Source organism: Equus caballus, chromosome 28 (assembly GCF_041296265.1).
Source record: "Equus caballus isolate H_3958 breed thoroughbred chromosome 28, TB-T2T, whole genome shotgun sequence".
NCBI classification, from domain to species: Eukaryota; Metazoa; Chordata; class Mammalia; order Perissodactyla; family Equidae; genus Equus; species Equus caballus.
The window spans coordinates 9600216-9621059 of record NC_091711.1 but is presented as its reverse complement, the minus strand read 5'-3'; the positions used below and the strand labels follow the sequence as shown (position 1 = coordinate 9621059).

The following is a 20844-nucleotide window of genomic DNA, read 5'->3' as shown; positions in this document are numbered from 1 at the left end:
GACTAGCCACATTCCAAGCGCTCAAGAGCTGCATGCAGGCCACGGCCCCTGCGTCGGATGGGACAGCTCTAGACTCTGCACGCACCTCAAGTTCCTCGTCTGGTTCCCCTCTTCTTAGGTCTACCCATCTGCATGTTCATCCTCTACCCGCAGAGCTGCAGTTATCCCAGGGTCCTTATTCTTTCCCCTGAGTTTGAGTTATTAGGTATAGAATAGCATTCAGGGACTGCCTCTGGGCTGCCAATGGTGACCTTCGTCACTCCAAGTTCTATAGAACAGAGAGTATGTCTGTGGGGTGGGGTTGGGGGTGTCTTTCTTAGTCCATTCAGGATGCTGTAACAAAAATACCATATACCATGTGGCTTAAATAACAAACATTTATTTCTCACAGTTCTGGAGACTGAGAAGTCCAAAATCAGGATGCCAGCAGAGCACAACTGGAGGCACTTACAACTGGAATATACAACTATGTTCTGGGGGACTTTGGGAAGAAGAAGAAGAAAAAAAGAAGAAGATTGGCAACAGATGTTAGCTCAGGTGCCAATCATTAAAAAAAAAAGAATGCAGGGGCTGGCCCCGTGGCCGAGTGGTTAAGTTTGCTTGCTCCGCTTTGGCGGCCCAAGGTTTCACCGGTTCGAATCCTGGGTGCGGACATGGCACCACTCGTCAATCCACACTGAGACAGCATCCCACATGCCACAACTAGAAGGACCCACAACTAAAAATGCACAGCTATGTACCAGGGGGCTTTGGGGAGAAAAAGGAAAAAAAAAATTTTTTAAAAAGAAAGGATGTAGGCAGATTCGGTGTCTACTGAGAGCTGGCTTCTTGATTCATAGAATGCCATCTTCTTGCTATGTCCTCACACGGCAGAGGGAGCGAGGGAGCTCTCTGAGGTCTCTTTCACGAGGGTTCCACCCTCATGAGCTAATCACCTCCCAAAGGCCCCTCCTCCAAATACCATCACATTGGGGATTAGGTTTCAACATACGAATTTGGGGGGACACAGACATTCAGTCTATAGCGATGTCCCAGGAGAATGACCCAGCAATCCAAGTTCTGAAGGGCAGCCAGAATATGTGCGTATACTCCAAATCTGGCTCCTTTTGCGAGTAACTATTGGATCTGGATTCCCTCTTTTCTCTCTCTGTCTTGGTCTCTCTGTCTCCGTGCCTCTGTGTTTCTATCTCTGTCTGTCTCTCTCATACACATACAAAGGGAAAATACTAATTCTCTAAGACTGTACCATCTAGTAAATTTGTAAGGAGGAAGAGAAATAGTTTTTCTCCTAATTTTCCCATAATTTACAATCCTTCCTCACTTTGGAATCAATGCTCCACAATAGCTTAAAGAGTTGTGTTAGTTCCCTTCCTTCACCTTTTTACCTCCCAGTTTCCAGTTTTATCTACTTAGGACTGCCAGAAATAAGGAGCAGACTCATCACTGAGCCACTTGCTTCTTATGGCCATACTCTCAGTTACACACAGACACATCTGAAAGCTTGCAAGGGCCCAGCTGAATTCTTCGACCAGGGCTGTATTGGTTTGGATGAGGTCAGACTGCTGTAACAGAGACCCAACACGACAGCAGTGCAAAGCATGCAGAGTTTCTTTCTTTATCATGTAATCATTATGAAGAGAGTGGTTCAGGTCAGCAAGGCAGCTGTGCCCAGCAGGGTTATTTAGAAACACGGGTTCCTTCCATTAGGTTGCTCCGTCCCCCCCGGGGCATATCCTCAGCTGCATTGTTGAAGACCTTAGCCCCCAAGCCAGGCTCTGCAGCTGGAAAGTCAATGAGAACAGGGAGATGGCAGATCAAGCGTCTCAAACCCCAAGCCCAGAAGCAACACACGCCATTTCTGCTCAGGTTCTGTTGGCCAGAACTCAGGAACGCAGTCACACCTTGATATGCGGAAGGCTGGAGAATTTAGTCTGAGAGGGCGGCCATGGACCCAGGAAGGAAAAGAGACTGAATTTTAGTGGGTAAATAACAGTCTCCACTGAGGTGTGTTCTCCTTCGCAGGCTGACTGAGCTGTGGGTGTGGGATCATTCTTCCAACTTCAACTTCATTATCTCATGTAACAATTTTAAAAGTCCTATGGGATCAAAACTGTTATTTCCATTTTATGGATGAGGAAATTGAGGCGTTAGCTTATGTAACTTTCACAGAATATTGTTCCTTTTTCTAGTACATTCTTCCTTTTATTATGTTTATTTGGGATATGTCCTCAACTAGATCATAAAATCGTGTCCCCAACATTACAAAATTTAACACCTAAAAGTACTAATTGCTTAATAAAACTTTGCTAATTAAATGACTGAATTCATGATGAACATATATTTATGTGCTGATGCTAGAAACTAAGACAGGCAGACTTATTGCTACATAGTTAAATTATTTTGGGAAGAACTAACGTTCTAAAATTCAGGTACTCAAGACACCTCTTAGGAGGTAACGAAGACGGCTGCTAATTTCTTCTATGATGCAGCATCATGGAACTGTTCTTATTTAATTAATCTACGAATCCAGAACTTTTTAAAAAGTCAAACTAGTCAGAAAAGCTAAGTTTTTAATGGTTCAAATGATTTATACATATAAAAACCACTGAATAAGGAGGCAAAACCTTCTGTGGGTAGGGTCAGTCCCTAGATTAGAACAAGAAAGGAAGAAAACTAACACTTACTGGGTACATCGTATGGGAGGCCTTTTATGTAACCCCCATAAAACCCTGTTAGGTAAAAAGCATAATGTTATTCACATATTCAGAAGGAGGTTGTTGGGAGGATCAACTTTTCCACTACCCTCTCGGGTTCAGTGCACAGTGGCCTGTAAATGAAACTAACAAAAAACAGATTAACAGGGGAAAAAAGCACACAATTTTTTGTCAATATTTACGTGCATGAGAGTTCACAGAAAATAAGTGGAGCTCAAAGAAGCAGTTATACTTGGGAACTTTTATAACCTTCCTAATTAAGGAAAGAGAGTTTGGGCTTCAAGCGATGATGATTGTGGGGAAGTGACCAGGAAATATATGGGGGAAACTAATGGACGATAAGGACTATTTTAGTAAGGTCTGTTTATGCAGACTCTCTCCACGTTGACGCTCCATCTTCGAAGATAGGAGTTGCTCTTCTCTCCCTGGTAGGGGTGGGAGAGCACCTTCTTTAAAGGGAAATTTATGTCCTGCTTTCAGGCAATGAGGGGAAGGCAGAAGGCTCTTCCTGCACCTGTTGATTTTCAATTGCCTCCTGCTCAAAATAATCTTTACGCCAAAGAGGCATATTTTGATGTAGCATGTTCTAATCCTCTTCAAGGTTCAGAAAGATTAAATTACTTATCCAGGTTTACTCAGGTAGTGAATGGAGGACTCTATTATTTAAATCCACCTCTGCTAGCCTCTAAAGCATATCCTTTTTAAATATAAATATTCAGGAAAAGTCTGATTTCCTGTTTTATTTAAGATTACTGAAATAATAGTTTCATCCCAAATAATAGCTGTATTTTTTACTATAGCATGATGCTGGTTGAAAGTGCTTTTATAAATATCTCATCTGATCCTCTGGTAGGATTTGCTAAACTGGTTTTACAGATGAGAATACTAAGTTACTAAGAATGTAGTGACTTGACCACGGCGGCAACCAGTTGGTAATGTTGTGGCAAACGTGTTCTAGGTCTCCTGAATCCTAGCACAGGATCTTTTTTGGCTACTTCATTATTGCCTTTTCCCTCACTGCCCACCCGATGAATTTAAACGGGATTATTCCATGTGACCACAGACCTCTGGGGCATAGCCTCCCAGGGTGGTATGAAGGTCACTGTTCTGAAATCATGAGACCTGGGTCTGAGTCCAGGTTTAGTCATTTACTGGCTATGTGGGATAACAGGAGCCGCCTTGTGGGATGAGAACGAAAGGAGATAAGGCAGCAGGGAGGGTTTCAGAGGGGCCTCCATTTCTCTCGCCTTGGGCTTCCGTGGAGAAGGACCTCCACCAGAAAAATCTGCTTTACTCTTTCCTTCTGGATTGTTTGTCCCCAGGGCAGGAGGAGTGATGTGTCTGACTGGGGAGTTTGGGAGAAAGAACTGGCGAGCAAAGCCCAGTCCCTTCATGGGTTCCCTTTTCTGAGGAGCTGGTCTGTCTAGGTCTGCATTCTGCCCTGCTGTTGGGCCTGTGTTAGTTAGAGGTGAGGCACGAGCAAATCTAGTCCACTGCAGACACAGAGCCGTGTTCTCCAAACTGCCTTATCTGCAAGCAAGATGCTACTTTGACCTGCGTTTGTGTGCCTCCTGCATCTCTCTTTCAGTTGGTTCCAAACTCAGGCAAGGAGAACGGGTCTTATTTACTGGCTCCCGAGACCCCAACAAGTAGGTAGCTTCCTTTACCTTCCTTGCTCATAGAAGGAGGTGTCCTAAATTCATTGTAAAATTGTGTCTGAGCAAAGTCATAAATAATTTTGATGTGTAAACCAAGTTTTAACTTGTAGGTGTGAAAAAATGCTTTTAGGTAATCATAAATCTAAACGGGTATTGCTTTCTCACAAAAATTGCAGTTTTTGTTATTATGGTTCTGGTAAAATTTGGTAAGTATTTCAGAAGTCTCAAAATGTCATAAGAGAAAACTCGATTAAGAAAACACCTGAAGAAATGGAATAATAATTATGTTAATAAAATATCACTAAAATTGGCAAAATGGAAGTAAAATACTTCTCCCTTGTAATTAGAGCCATCGAAGTGATCAGCAGGACGACAGCGCTGGGAGCCTCCTGTAGAGCTGAGGTTTGATCCAAGAAGCCATAGCTTCCTCAGGCTTTAAAAAGTTCTTCTTTGATCTTGCACGATCTCTTTTTACTGAGGTCTGGGATCTCTTCCACCCAAGGATCAGTACATCAGCTCTCGGCAAGGTTGTTAGACTGATGGGGTCTGCCCGGTTCACCTCCGCCTCTGCATCTCAGAGTCTACTCTCTTCTGCCTTTCCTTCTACTCCAGGTCCTCCTTACTGATCTTCATCTCCTGACAACTCTAGAAATGCTGGCGTTCTTGGTCCTCTTGTTTCCTTTTTACCTTTTCCACAGCCCTCCTCATCTATACTCCTTGCCATGAAGATTTCTAAATCCATACTTGCCTTCCAAACTATTCTCCTGAACGGCACATTCAAATTTCTAACTGCTGAGGCTGCCCCACGGCCAAGTAGTTCAGTTCACGTGCTCTGCTTCGTGGCCCAGGGTTTCGCCAGTTCGGATCCTGGGTGTGGACATGGCACTGCTCGTCAGGCCATACTGAGGTGGCATCCCACATAGCACAACCAGAAGGACCTACAACTAGAATATACAACTATGTACCGGGGGGGGGTTGGGGAGAAGAAGAAGAAAAAAAGGAAGATTGGCAATAGATGTTAGCTCAGGTGCCAACCTTTAAAAAAAATACAAATTTCTATCTACTGGAAGCATCACAGCTATCTTAAATGCAGTGTGTCTGGAACTGAACTCAGTTCATGCACTCCTTCTCCCAAACTGGAAGATTTTATATAAAAGTCAGGTTCTCCTGAAAAATTGGAAAATCTGATAATATTGCACCCATGTGACAATAGCTGGCTGGAGCTAAGGAGTGGCTGCCCCCTTTAAATGAAGCCCATGGTCTCCAGTTGGTCGCAGTTCCTACCTCTCCCTACTGTCCCACACCTGGCTGACTTCATGATGTATGTACCTGGCCTGGCAGCTGTAGACACTTGAGTTTGTGACCACTGATCTAGGCAATCCTAGAACATTTGGTGAATTAAGAAATGAATTAAAGTAGCATCACTCTTTTCTATTCAGTCTGGAATTACCTGATTTTACTGAATCCTGGCTCCATCAGTCACTAAACTGATTGCAATCCTGCATAAGTTACTTACCCTCTCTATACCTCAGCTATGAAATAGTGGTAACAGTAGGAGCTACCTCACAGGGTTGTTGTGAGAGTTAAATGAGCTAAAACATGTAGGCAACTTAGAACAATGCCCAGCATGTAAGCCTTAGTCATTCCTGCCTCTGCCCCTACTGTTTCTCACTCTGTTCTCGAGTTTTGTAATGTATTTTTCCAAACTGTTTGTAAAAGAGATTGTTTCATGAGATTTTGGAAAATAGATGTAATCTGGGTCATGACCCCTAAGACTACAACTTTGATTGTATGAAATTATGTAAATGCATTTTTTTACTAATAGGGGTGACATTTCTGGAGTGAGAGGTTCAGTTTGGCAACTGAAAGTCGTGAGGATGATGGGCCCCAATTGAATTGATGAATACTTGATACCAACACATTTCATGACTTAGCTAGGGTTTTTCTGTATATGAAATCCATGCCCAGCCAAAGGCGGAAGTCGTTGTTTGAGCCGTTTTGCATTCCAGACTGTGTTTCCTGCACGACCTTAAACAACTAGAACAAAACTTCTTCCATATGCCTGTTCTCTTGCCAGGAATGCTGTCCTGTTCTTGTCATACAGCAAGCTCTTACTTCCCCTTTAAGATTTGCTTTTGCTGTCACTTCTGTGACGTCTTTTCTGATACCCTCTTCTCTATTATTGGCACTTACATTGGGTTGTAAGTGCCTGTTTATGTCCCCCTTACAGTGAGTTCCTTAAATTCTGGGACATCTTATGCATTTAACTGGACAAGATATAATTACAGGCTCAGGCTCTGGGGCCAGGGTCCCCGGATTCAAATCCTCACTCTGCCACTTATGGGCTGTGTGGTGTAGACACAGGTCCTGAATCTCTCCGAACCTTGATTTCCTCATCCACAGCACAGAGATAGTAACATCTCCTAGGGTTCTTGTGAGGATTAAATGAGCTAATACTTGTAAAACTCCATGGAACGGTGGCTCACACATAGAAGACATCCAGTAAATGTTAGTGATTATTATTCGTGTTGCTGTTGACCAGATCTTTCTTTATTTCCATATTTTATCTCTAGTTTCCTCCAACTGCTCAAAGTTATTCTGCTACAACTGATGACAAATCCAATTTTACTGCTCTTCTTTTCTCCCAGCTTTAAGAACTAACCTTTCAAGATATGAATCACAATTTGATACTGCAGAGATAGAATATCGAGAAATGAAAGATATTGAATGTCTAGTATTGGCAAAAGGTGCGTACACACATTCCACTTTTTTTTTTTTAACTTACCCTGTAATTCCTCCCAGTCCTAGATAAAACCCATCTAGGTCAATAAGTTGATTCCTTTTATTTCTGTTCTCCACTCTCATTCACTCCTACCCCCCATATAATGTGTTTGATATATGTTTGTATTTAATTAGTACATTGTACATTTAGTACAAATGTACACAGTACGTTTAATTAGTACATTGTAATTAAATGAGGGCACTAATTCCCACCCCATCACATCAAGGAATACGTGATATTAACACGACTCACAACTGATGATGTCAACTTTGAACAGTTTGGTTGAGGTGGTGTTTGCCAGGTTTCTCTGCTATAAAGTTAGTATTTTTCCCTTTCCATACTCTTCTCTGGAAGTGAGTCATTAAGTCCAGTCCACAGTTCAGGGGGAGGAGATCAATCTTCACCTCCTGGAGGGGGGGGGTATCCATACACATTCTTGGGAATTCTTCTATAAGGAAGATTTGTCCCTTCTCCACTGTTCATTTATTTATTCAATAATTTTCATATCATTATGGACTCATGGATATTTATTTTATTCTTTCAGTTATAATCCAATACTATCACTATTTTGTTGCTGAAACTGTTCCAGCTTTGGCCATTGAGAGCTCTTTCAGATTGGTTCCTGTGTCCTTTTGACATGTCGCCACCATTTTCTTTTCTTTTCTTCAAACTTCTTTCCTTCCTGGCACTATAAGATGTTCCAGATTCATCTTATATTTTCCCTCCCTAACCCTAGAATCAGCCATTTCTCCTTTTCTTGGAAAATGGTATTTGGAAATCCAAATCTGGGTGCTGGGCATGCTTATGGCTACTGGAACGTCACTGCTTCTCGGCCCTCTCACTGGACAGAGCTGGGAAATATATGTATATATACTAACCTTTGTCTGCACATGCTTAGCTAGCTATATCATCTATCTGTCTATAAACGTGAATTTATATTGCTATCTCTGGCCCTAATCCAGCACCACAGGGCTCATTTTAGCCTTCTCTCTGTGCTTATTTGTGACTCTTTCTCTGATAATAAGAGACCTGGCTCCCATTATGTGTACAATTATTCACTTATTTGTTCGACTCTAGTATTATGGGGTGAATTGTGTCCTCCCAAAGTCCCTATGGGGAAGTCCTAGCCCCCAGTACCTCATAATGTGACTTTATTTGGAGACAGTCTTTATAGAGGTAAGAGGTGAGCAAGTTAAAATGAGGTCATCAGGGTGGGCCCTACCCAACATGACTGGTGTCCTTACAAGAAGGAGAAATTTGGACACAGACACATGCACAGAGGGAAGACAAAGTGAAGGCACCAGGAGAAGATGGACACCTAGAAGCCGAAGAGAAAGGCCTCAGAAGGGACCAACTCAGCCAACACCTTGAAGCAGACTTCTATTCGCCAGAGCTATGAGACAATACATTTCTGCTTAAGCCACCCAGTCTGGTACTTGCTATGGCAGCCCTAGCACACTAATACAGATTTCCCAGTATGCAGGTAAATTAGTTTTGGAATTCCTAATACTTACCCCTATGAGAAACAAATTTACTAAATAGAACACAATGTTTATATATAGCTCTTTTTGCCTTTAGCCTTATGGAATCTAGTCAAAACACTGTTTTCTACAGTCAGCTCCTTTTTTACCCACCCCTTCAATGAGGTCGTAGTACACATTTGTAATACGGTTAGATTAATTTGTCATAGTCTGTATTCCATCCTAGGATCCTTCAGCATCCTAGTTGGTTTTTTAAAATTTGAATACCACAAATGGATTTTGACAGAGACATCAAGTGCAGAGCTACAAAGCGTACAAAGTGGGGCACAGGGCGTTTCCATCACCCTCAACAGCCCCAGCCTCTGCAGCGCCTTTCGAGGCGACCCTTCACTGCTCCCGAACCCCTGGCAACTCCTGATATGTTTCCATCCCTATCATTTTGCCTTTCCCATATGTCATATAAATGGAATTATACAATCTACATCCTTTGAATCTGATTTCTTTCACTTCGCAAAATGCTTCTGAGATTCATCCATGCTGTGGAGTGAACAGCAGCTTGTTCCTTCTTATTTCTGAATAGTATTCCATTCCATTGTACCATTTAACCATTCACCTGTGGAAAGACATCTTCATTGCTTCCGGTTTTTGGCAACTAGGAATAAAGTTACTATAAATATTCACCTCCAGGCTTTGTGTGTGCACATAAGTTTTCAATTCACTTGGGCAAATACCCAGGAGTGAGACTGCTAGGTCATATGGTAAGCGTATATTTAATTTTACAAGAAACTGCCAAACTGTCTTCCAAAATGACTGTACCATTTTGCATTCATACCAGCAATGAATGAGAGTTCCTGTTGTTCCACATCTTTACCAGCATTTTGTACCATTTTCTTGTTTGTTTGTTTTAATTTGAGTGACTCAGGTGTGCAATAATATCTAACTGTGGTTTTATTTTGCATGCACTGCACTCTGCAGATGAATCGCTGTGTCCTATTGCACTCGACGTTCTGCTGCATAATCCTCTGCGATGTGCATCCACCACGTCGCACTATCAATTCTGCCGAGAACGGACACTACAATCGTCTCCAAATAATACCATTTGATTTATTTATTTTTACTTATTATGATCTCAAAGATTTCAATGTTTGTTTACTTTCTTTTTACCGGCAAGTTGTTTCATGGATGAGGAAAAATAAAGTCCAAACACTATCTAAACTACATCCAAAAATCTTCTTGCAAAGACTAGATTGTTAAATTTTCTTACGTAGACTCTACGACAAATGTGGAACTGATGCAACTGTCTTCAAAGGATTATTTAATCAAGTGGTATGACTTCCAGTTTGTTTATGTGACATGTTTCTTTCCTTTCTCCTCCCTCCCTTGCTTTCTTCCTTTCTTTCATCTCATTCTCTCAAACAAATATTTGTTGACAGCCTTTGCCCTGCTAGTCACTGTCCAAGCCAGGTGTATACAAAAACAAGGACACTGCCCTGTAGCAAGCAACAATCTAGTGTAGTGTGTCTTGGGGGAGAAAGAAACATGGGAACACATACACATACATACAGAAAAGAGTTGTTTGAAAACAGACAGGAGTGTGCAGCCAAGTCTGCCTTGGCGAGTAAGAGAAGTTCCCCAGAGAAGATAATTTAAACTAGATATAGAAGGATAAGTAGAAGGGGAGAGCAGGCAACATGAAAACTCTTGGCATCTTGAGGATCTGGTGAGAAGCTCAAAGTCATACATTATGGGGTTCCGAGAGCAGATAGTGGGAGGTGCGGCTAGAAAAATAGGCTGGAATGAGACTGGGATGGGCTTTGCAGGCCTTATTTTGTCATGAAGACCTCCAAGAGCCATTGAAGGTTTTATGACAAAGTAGACTTGATTAGCCTTGTATTTTAGATCCTGACTTCGGTAACATAGATCAGAGAAGAGTAGGAGAATGGTATTAGGGAGACCAATGGCAAGGCTGTTGCAAATATTTCAGGTAAGAAATATTGAAGCCACATAAAGGAATGGCCTATTTTCTGCCTAAGTGGTCTACTTGTGAGAAACAGGAGAAAAGGTAAAATCTGGGAAGGTAGAACCATGTTTGGCATGTAAATTAGAAAAAAAAATCCATCATAAAAAGGCAACATAAGGGATCCTTGTGGTGAGAGAACTGTTGTGTATCTCACCTGTGGTGACAGATACGCAAACTTACACATGTGACAACATTGTAGAGAACTAAACACACAAACACACATAAGTGGATCCAAGTGAAGTTGGGGAAATTTGAGTAAGACTGTGGATTGTTGTTACCATTGTGGTACACTGGGTAAAGTTGAGATGGATCTCTTTGTGTTATTTGGTACAACTGCATGTGAATCTACAATCATTTCAATAAAAACTTCAATTGAGACTGATAGCAAAATAAAGACATTTTCTAACAAAAAAATCTATCAATTCTTTTTTGGATGTAGAGGAAGAAATTTAAGGCAATTTATCCACAACTCCCTACTGGAATTTTAATTTTATGTTGCATTTATATAGTTATTTGGAAAAAATGAAAAATAAAACCAACCAGATTCAAAACTAAGATATTTATTTTACTTTTTAAAAATTTTTTGGGTTTGAGGAAGATTAGCCCTGAGCTAACATCTGCCACCAATCCTCCTCTTTTTGCTGAGGAAGACTGGCCCTGAGCTCACATCCATGCCCATCTTCCTCTACTTTATATGTGGAATGCCTACCACAGCATGGCTTGCCAAGCAGTGCCATGTCGGCCCCCGGGGATCTGAACTGGTGAACCCTGGGCCACAGAAGAGGAATGTGCGCACTTAACTGCTGTGCCACCGGGCCGGCCCCTAAGTTATTTAAATATAATTTGTGCAGTTTCTAGATGAATATTGTTGGTGTCATTAGACATTTTACATACTGATGAATTGGGAAGGGAGAGAAATAAACATTTACTGAGTACTTAAAGTGCAAGTCGTTGCTCTGGGGGCTTACGTACATTTCTCTGCTGCCTGCTAATGAAGAGGTAAGTTTCATTAGAATCATTAACACACTTCTCAGATGGGGAAGCCCAAGGGTCAAAGTGCATAAGGACTTTTGCAGGGTCAGTGTTGGGATGAACCTACGCCTGTCTGACTTTCAAGTCTACGCACTTTTTTACTACTTAGGGGCTGAAATACAGACACAAGCACATTTAAGACGTTGTCTCTGTCATCAACTTGTCTCAATCTGTATAAGGTCTGTATCCAGTATTTAGAAATGTGGAAGATATTCCTTTTGTGGTAGTCAGTGTAGATTCTTTCAGCTCAGGAAAACATGTTTTAAATTTATGATAGCTTTTTTTTTGCTGAGGAAGATTTGCCCTGAGCTAACATCTGCGCCAATCTTCCTCTATTGTGTATGTGGGTTGCTGCCACAACATGGCCACTGACAAGCTGCATGGGTCTGTGCACAGTAACCAAACCCAGGGTGCTGAAGTGGAGCATGCTGAACTTAACCACTAGGCCATGGGGCTGACCTCTGATAAGAGAGCTTTTGATAAAATATTTCTCAAAAATAGTGTCAGATACTATTAGGAGACTTCAGGGGAGTTCCCTCAACCTTTAAATAAACAAAACCTCATGAAGAGATTTATATTGTTTAGATTTTATTGCGTGTTTACTATATGTCAGGTACAGTGTTAGGCAACTTAAACATTGTTTAAAATTTCATAACAAAGTTAGGATGGAACTTGGGCTGCTCGATTCCAAAGCCACATTTCTGAACCACTAGGGCTATAAAAATCTACTAACACAAATAATGGGGCCTGAAGGAAAAGGCAACTTTACTGAAAGTTTAGCAGGGTCCAAGATCAGTGATCAGAGCCACCATTTATTGTAATTAAATTAGATGAGTTAATACATGGTGTGATTTGGGATCTAAGGGGGTCCATGTGAAAAGCTCACTGGTATCTTCAGGTCAGTCACCTTCTACCCCTTTGTCTTATTTTATTTTCTTCACAGCTCTTTCACTTACTAATATCTAAAATTATTTCATTACTTGTCTATCACTTGCCCCACCTCACTAGAACATAAGTTCAATAAAATCAAAAATCTTATCCTTCTTCCTCAATGCTGTATTTCCAGTGTCTCAAGCCGTTCCGAACATACAAATATTTGTTGAATGAATGCATAAATGATAGGCCTTCCCTGAACTTAAAAGGTAGAGGTTTAGATCGACAAACTGTGGTTCAAAAGATCACATTAAAAGGCCTGCATTATCAGTAATTTATTAGTGTTTTGTTTCTTTTTTTTTTTTTTTGAGGAAGATTAGCCCTGAGCTAACTACTGCCAGTCCTCCTCTTTTTGCTGAGGAAGCCTGGCCCTGAGCTAACATCGTGCCCATCTTCCTCTACTTTTATATGTGGGACGCCTAACACAGCATGGTGTGCCAAGTGGTGCCATGTCCGCACCCAGGATCCGAACCGGCAAACCCCAGGCCGCTGAGAATCGAAACGTGCGAACTTAACCGCTGCACCAGTGGGCTGGCCCCCCGAGGTGTTTTGTTTCTTAGATTGACTGGATACACTGAAAGAAGGGGAGGAGGAAGCTGGAGGAAGGAAGAGGAGGCTCGAGAAAAGGGGAAAGAGGGAATATAAACTGGTCATGATAAGCCCTTAAATATGGGGATGGGTGTGAAGTGTCAGCGCCTGAAATTGGTGAGGCTCCCTGGAGTGGGATAAAAGTCCTCACAAAGGCTAACTTCTCAATTTGGTCTCTTAAATTCTACCACCACAAAGGTTTATGGAAAGGAGGTGAAAGTTATGCAGTTCATTTTAATATGCTAATTAGGTTGCACTGTGCATAGCTTTGATTAGAATGCAATACTTTTGAGGGTTCCACTGAAATTAGTGCCAAGTTTATGTATATATTGGGCACTGGTCCACCTAGTTTATACATTGTGGATTCTTCATGAGGAGCCATTACTGATGTTACTATAATCCTTGTTAGCCTTACATCATTGTTGAGTAGGACATACATGAAGAAAGAAGGTTGAGAAAAACAAGAGTCAAATATGAAGAACCATAATGAATAGGTAAACTGAGGCACCTGCAGCATAGAGTGGGAAAGGCAACTAATATCAATGAGGTTGGGAAGTGCCAAGGAAAAAAACCGTCTCTCTAAAATGGAATAGAGTGAGTTGCTAAGCGTGAGGATTACAACAGATGATTCCAGGCAGTTTGAAGTTTCAAGGAATGCAACACTAGGTTCTCAAAACTTTTGGTCTTAGGACCTCTTTATAAGCTTAAAATTGAGGACACCAAAGAACTTTTATGTGCATTATAGATACTGATATTTATATTAGAAATTAAAATTAAGAAATTTCAAGAGTAGTTACTGTTTCATTTAAAAACAATACACCAATTAAATGTTAACATAAGAGTACTTTTATATGAAAAGTATAACAAACAAAAAAACTGAGTTGAGTGGCATTGTTTTACCATCTTGCAAATCTTTTCAATGTCTGGTTTAACAGCTGATGACTGTATTCTGATATTTGCTTGTTTTCAATGTTTCCATATCACATGTCATGCAGCCCTGGAAAACGCCATTGCACAACTTGTGAGAGAGAGAGTGCAAAAGGCCAATTAACGTTTTCGTTATTATTATGGAGATACTTTTCACCTCTCCATTCAAAGGGTCTAGGGACCCTCGGATCACACTTTGAGAACCACTGTTTTAAGAGTTACTATTAGTCAATCCAGCATCAAGTGAGGTTTCACAGGCCTAAGGACTTACATTTTCAGAAGGATGAAACAACAGAGTGTCCTCGTTATAAGCCATCCAGAGAAAACACAAATATGCCATTTTTCACCCATCAAAAGAACGAGGAAAGGAGGGATAGCACATCAAATAAAAGGATAAAGGGGTAGATTTGAAGGGCATCCGCGGAAGCCCCAGAGACCCACTGAGTTAGGAGAAGCAAAACCGGTAGAAGACGCCGCCGAGGCGGTCAGGAGGAAAGAACTGTTGTTCTTAAGGGGGAAAAATGGGCGGGGACAGAAAAAATGGTTACCGGGGACCGGGGAGCCGCAGGAACGAGGCCCGGACAGGGACAGGAACGGAAGAGCGCGGCCGTCAGGATGCCGCGGGCCCGCCCTGGGCAGCGGCGCCCGCCCTCGCCCCCGCCCGCAACACGCCGAGGGGGCGAGGCGGGCCGCGGCCGAGGCGCGCAGGTCAGGGCCCTTCCCGGGGGCAGAAGGAGCTGAGATTTCCCTTCCAGAACAGCGGGGAGAAAAAGAGATGGCAGGGCGCGTCGTAGGGGGCGGGGGCGGGAACCCGGGGAACCCGAGCGCAGCGCGCAGGATGTGGAGGTCGTCAGGGAAGAAGGACGGTTCTGTTGCTAGGCAACCCGCCCTGGACCCGCCTCCTGCTCGCGTTGCTAGGCGACGGCGAGGCCGGGGGCGGGCGCGGAGCGGTCCCTGCGTGCTGACGCTAATTGTATATGAGCGCCAGCGGCGGGCTCTCGGGTCTTTTTAGCGCCATCTGCTCGCGGCGCCGCCTCCTGCTCCTCTGGCCGCCGCCCTGAGTCACTGCCTGCGCAGCTCCGGCCGCTTGGCTCTGCGCGCTCGCCGCTGGTAACGGACGGGGCCTGAAGGGAAGGGGCGCGAGGGGCGGCCAGCGGCCGGGGAGGGGAGGGCCGGGCCGAGCGCGGGGCCGCCGGGCCTCCGGGGGCCGAGCCGCAGCGGCCGTGGCCTTTCGGGCCCGCAGCCTGAGGGCCCCGGGCGGGCCGGCGCGCTCCCTGGGGACGGCTGAGGGGACTCGGGGTCGGCGCGGCCTGTGGGCCGGGGCCCGCCGTCTCTCCGCGCGGACGGCGGCGACGCCCGGCGCCCTGAGGAGGCGGCCGCGCCGCAGCGAGCGGCTCGAGGCGCTGCCCCGCTGCCTCCAAACAGCCCTCTGAGCGAGGCCGCGGGGGCTGGCGAGAACGGCGGGGGCGCGGGGCCCGCGGGCGGGCGGGAGGGGCGGCGCGCCGGAGCCCGCGGGCCCCTCGACACGTGGCCGCGGACGCCGCGGGCCGACTTTGGTGCCGGGCCGCGGTGGGACGAGCGGGGGCTCTGCCCGGCCTCACTGGCCGCCTCCGGCGGAGGCGCGGGCCTTGGGGAGCCGGCCCCCGCGCTGGGTTAGCTGCTGCTGACAAAGGTCTTTTTGTGCGCTTCCAGTGCGGGCAGAATTGGGATGGTTGCCTTGACCAGAGTGTTTCTTTGGGGACGCTTGATCCTAGTCAGTCCCATCCTCTGGACGGTTCCAAGATGGAGAGAAAGGATTTGGCCCGAGATGCCTTTAATCCTTCAGGACCTGTGTTGCTCGCTCACGGATGGCTGCCCTGCCCATGGTTCCGGCCGTGGGGCGCGGGCTCCGGCGGCGGGGCCTTCCCGGCCGCGGCCGCTTGTCCGGGAGGGTGGGCCGGCGGCCTGGGGGCCCGGGGGCCGCGGCCCTCCGCCCTCCCTTCGCCCTGGCGCCGGCCCGGCGCTCTGGAGGCGCTGCGCTTGGAAACGACATTTGCCATTTTTGAAAAATAGGTGGCATCGAAATACCTTTTCACATCACAATTCACGTCCTTTTTTTGGTCAGCTCTAATTAATATTAGTTCTTTACTTAGGAAGTGACACACCTTAGCTTTGACTGGATAAGGGAGAAACTTTATATATAGAATAACTTTGTAAAACTGACGGGAGGCAAATGAGGTTTACGGTGGTCTTCTGGAACTCTTGTCTCATGCACGTTCAGAGTTGTCCGAGTTCAGATTAGGGGCCCAAACCTAAAATGTGTGATTTACTCGAGACTGGTCCTTTGGAGGATAGATGGAACTAAACATTCAGTTGGTCGACTTGGACATCTATCATTGTAAAAACCTTGACTTTTTATCTATCTTTTCAGGTTAGTGATAGTTAATTTGATAAATAAAATTTTTTAAAAATTCACCTTACCAGTTTGAAAATCTTTCTAAATTCTGTCTGTTGCAAAGTACCTGTTTTTGATATTGGACTTATTGACAGAAAATTATTAAGCTAATACTAAATTACTAAATGTGGCACATGACTGTTCTCACACTCTAGAAATTAAAGAGAAAACAAAAAACCCGATACTTGTACCTGAACTAATTTAATTAAAAATGCTATTGCTTATTTTATTACTTATTCAATTTTCCCATATTGTCTGTAGGTGACCGATTTGCTTCTAAACTCCCAAAAATGTATTCAGTAGAATCCTTTTGTAGGATAAGGTGCTGAAAGAGGCCGAATCTGTTTGACTTAGACGTATGAAAATGTCAGAAAAAATACTACTTTGTTCATTTTTTTTTTGCTTGATTGTAAGTTTGAAATATTAATGAAAGATAAGATTACAGAGAATGAATCCTGATCACTTTAGAAAACTAATGATCGGTCTATTCACATCCTTCAGTCTAATCAGACCTGTAATTACTCGTGTTCTTAGTTGATTCTTTGAGTAAATATGTTAGCACCTATTTGGACGTATCTTATCATGTCGTGAGCCAGACAGACGAATTGGTGGACTGAATGTAAGATGTCGAGCTGTGATGAGTGCTGAGAAGAAAAAGAAAGTGGGGCAAGTAGAGTAGTATTTACAGTTTTCCTTCCATGACAGATCCTATGAGAATAGTGACTACTGAGTCCCTTTTCCTCCTGACTTCATCTGAAGTTGTTGTTCTCCCCTTGTTGGGCAGAGTAGGGTTTACGAAGGGAGTGCTGTGGCTTTCGCTCAGCCTTGTAAGGTAAGTACATTGCCCGCAGGCCAGGAGATCCCATTCGTGGGCTTACTGCAGAATGTGGCCTCCAGACTTCTGCTTACCGGCTCTGCCTTCTACTGCTGCATAACTTGATGCCTGTTCACTTGTTCAGAAGTTTTGTACATTTTGATTTTTATTGGGAAAGGGGGCTGTAATTTTGAAGAGCTTATTACTTTGAGTTGTTTTCTAAGGTAAAGAGGGTACAGAAGAGCACAACAGGGGTAAATAATATTAACAGCACTTACTAAGTGATTATTCAGGCAGAGTTTTAACTCATTTACTGCTAGAGGCAGGTAGTATCAACATTTTAATGAGGAAACTGAGGTACAGAGCAGTTAAAGGACTTATCCAAGGTGACATAACTGAGTAGTGTTGATTTATGAGGAGGATTTTGTTTTGGTTTTAGAGTTCCTTTGACTTAAACTCTTAGGCTGTACATCAGCTTGGAATTCACAAGCACTTTTGCCTGGGTTTCACTGTGCTTCCAGGAAAAGTGTATGGCACTTAATGGTTACAAGGTCTTCCAGCATGTCAGATACATATTCCATGTGAGTAAATTGTTTTTGTTTGTTAATGCTGGGTAAATTTTTGCCAAATAACAGTCCGACCCAGTAATGTTGCTCTGCTATTGGGTCAGATAATACTCGGAGATCCCTTGGACAGAAGATAGCGTTCTCAAGTAGCAGTCTGTTGTGTTTGGGACTCTAATGCAAAAGTCAGTTCTGTGTTGACTGTTGATATCCCTGAAGTGAAAAAGTGAACATAGAGAATAAAGTATTCTAACTGGGAGGTCTTGTTGGAGCCAAATAAAGTTCTGGGTCCCCTGGACCACTAAAAATGTTAATAGGACAGTGTCTGATACAGATTTGTTTAAAGTGCATTTGGAATTAGATATGAGGTCTGAGATACAGGGAAATCTTCTTGGGATATTACTGGTTCCTTTGAACTCTTGCTTTAAAATATTTGTACTTTTTATTTATTATTTCACCATGAAATAGTCATCTTCTGTAAGGCGACTTCAGTAAGATGATTGGGTTCTTTCTGTATAATCTGTGTAGCAGTAGGCTGACAGGGAAAGCACTTAGTTTTTGGAATAGTGGACTGGGCATGGTGTTGGAAGTCAGGTTTTAATTCCCAGTTTCACTTGCTGCTTATGTGCTAACTGAGCAGGTTGCTTAATATTTTATCTGCAAATAAGAGGAAAGCCTAGAAGAGTCCCTTACAGAAGTAGGCTCCTTAAATGTTGGCTTTGTTTACTTCTCATTGAAAGTAGGGAGAACTTATTCAGAATCAGGTTTACTGGAATGATAAGTTATTTGATAGCACATGTCTGGACATCTAGCTATTATAAGACCTTCTAGTTGTGGCATGCCACCTGAGCGTGGCCTGATGAGCGGTGCCATGTCCTTGGCCCAGGATTTGAACCATGAAACCCTGGGCTGCCGAAGCAGAGCACGCGAACTTAACCACTCGACCATGAGCCCGGCCCCTGTATGTTCTGTTTTTAATCTTTTGGAACTTACATGTATACTTAAGAACTTTAGAGTATTTTAATCCATTTTGTCCCCCCCTTATCCTCACCACTGACTTAATGTTGTGGTAGTTTTAATTTTTTAACACCCTACACAGTGGTAATATTTCTCTTAAAATATTTATTTAGATATATCCTTTTTGCCCCTCGTTTCTTTTATCTTAGACTCTCTGTCTGGGATCACTTGCCTTCTGCCTGAACAACATGCTTACAGAATTTATTAGAGTGCTGGAGGTATTTTTGCCTGGAAGTATCCATTTTACCTTCTTTCTAAAAGGATGCTTTGGTTGGGTATAATATTCTAAGATCCTCGTTATTTTCAGCACATTGAGCATGACAGCATATTCTCTTGTCTTTTGGTATATATTATTGAAGAGAAAACGGCTGTCAGTCTTGTGCCTTTGAAGTTAATCTAAGTCTTTTCTCTCTTTACTTTTGCAGTGACTTCTGTCTTTAGTGTCTTGCCTTTTCACTGCCTGATGTAAGTGTGGATTTCTTTTTTATTTATCCTGATTGGGATATGTACGGCTGTCTTCCATTAGTTCTGGAAGATTTTTAGCTGTTAATTTCTTTAAATATTCTGCCCATTCTCTACTCTACTCCTAGAACCTGTGTTAAATCATTGTTAAACTTTATTGAATCCTAAAATGTCTTCCAACTTCAGTACTTTCGATCCTTTAGGCCATATTTTGGAAGATTTCTTCTAAGCTTGTTTCCAACTCACCTAATTCTCTCTCCAGCTGTGTTTAGTCTACTGTTAAACATGCCCATTTAGTTTAATGTCTGTTATTTTTCTTTCTAGAAGCTTTATTTAGTTATTTGCCAAATTTGCTGTATCACCTTTAAGAGATGACTGTTCCTTGCCAATACTGCTGCAGACACTGTTTTCAAACTTAGTGATCATGGTTGTTTTTGTGTATGTTTGTAGTTATAAGTTTGTTTATGGTCTTTTTGACAATATTTAAGTCTTTATAAGACTGGTTTCTGTTGTGTTCTTTTCTCTTTCCCCTATTGCTTTTGAAAATTACTTGTATAAATTATTTGAGGTCTAGGATGAAGGTGCCTTTCACTTAATGTTTGGATATGCCGGTACCTAGGAACACTGTCAGACAGACCACTTTGAGTCATAGCTTGGGGTTTTGGGGGCAACACTGACGTGGTGATCTTGGAGTTTTCTCCAAGTAGTACTGGTTTGTTATCCCTGAGAATATAGGACTTTGGGATCTCGCTTAATTTGGGACGGTTGCTGTAAAGATTCTCTACCCTGGGTATGTCCAGGGCTTTTGATTTCTGCCCCCAGGAGTTCACATTTGAGATTGCCAGTTGCCCTCAGGGCAAAAGTGGCTTCCTTCTGCTTATTCTTTTGCTTCTTGTTTTGCCTTCAGTTGTGGGTCAGTGATTCCTTACTATCTTAGCATTTTCCATGCTTTTAAGATTTAACAAATATTTTATTCTGTACTTTCAATTTTTTTTATTGGTAGAGTTGGTCTGCATAATCTAGTTTGTCGTTACCAGAATGGAAATTCTTCAGATCTCTTAGAAAACGATTTCATGTCTGATAAATAAAATTCTCATTCATTCTATTTAATGTTGTTGACTGAAGTAAAAAAATTAATGTAGATGTTAACCCAGACCTGTGTTTCTCAATGTGATCTGATTATCTGAGACCACCTGCCTCAGAAGCAGGGTTTCTTGTTTAGAATGCAGATTTTTGGGTCCACTTCCTCATACCTGTTGGTTCAGAATCTGGGTGTGGGAATCTCTTTTTTAAAAAACAAACTTATTTGTAGTTTTAGATTTATAGAAAAGTTGTAGAGATAGTTTGGAGAGTTCCCATATGCCCCTTACTCAGTTTCCCCTAGCGTTAACATCTTAATTACTATCTGAGCTGATTATT

General features: G+C 42.9%; 1 protein-coding gene across 16 annotated transcripts in view; it reads left to right on the top strand.

The window, feature by feature from the left end:
- The first annotated feature begins 14794 nt into the window (after positions 1-14794).
- The window catches only part of NAP1L1 (nucleosome assembly protein 1 like 1), a 30586-nt gene continuing 24536 nt past the window's right edge, over positions 14795-20844 (top strand). For 4 of the 16 annotated variants that reach the window (XR_011433562.1, XM_070254049.1, XM_023631480.2 and 1 more), the window contains exons 1-2: positions 14971-15245; positions 19389-19428. The gene's annotated coding sequence lies outside the window, so the exon portion shown is untranslated. Of the gene's footprint in view, positions 15246-19388; positions 19429-20844 lie in introns of all 16 variants that reach the window. The other 12 variants (XR_011433561.1, XR_011433560.1, XM_023631481.2 and 9 more) reach the window with 5 other exon arrangements.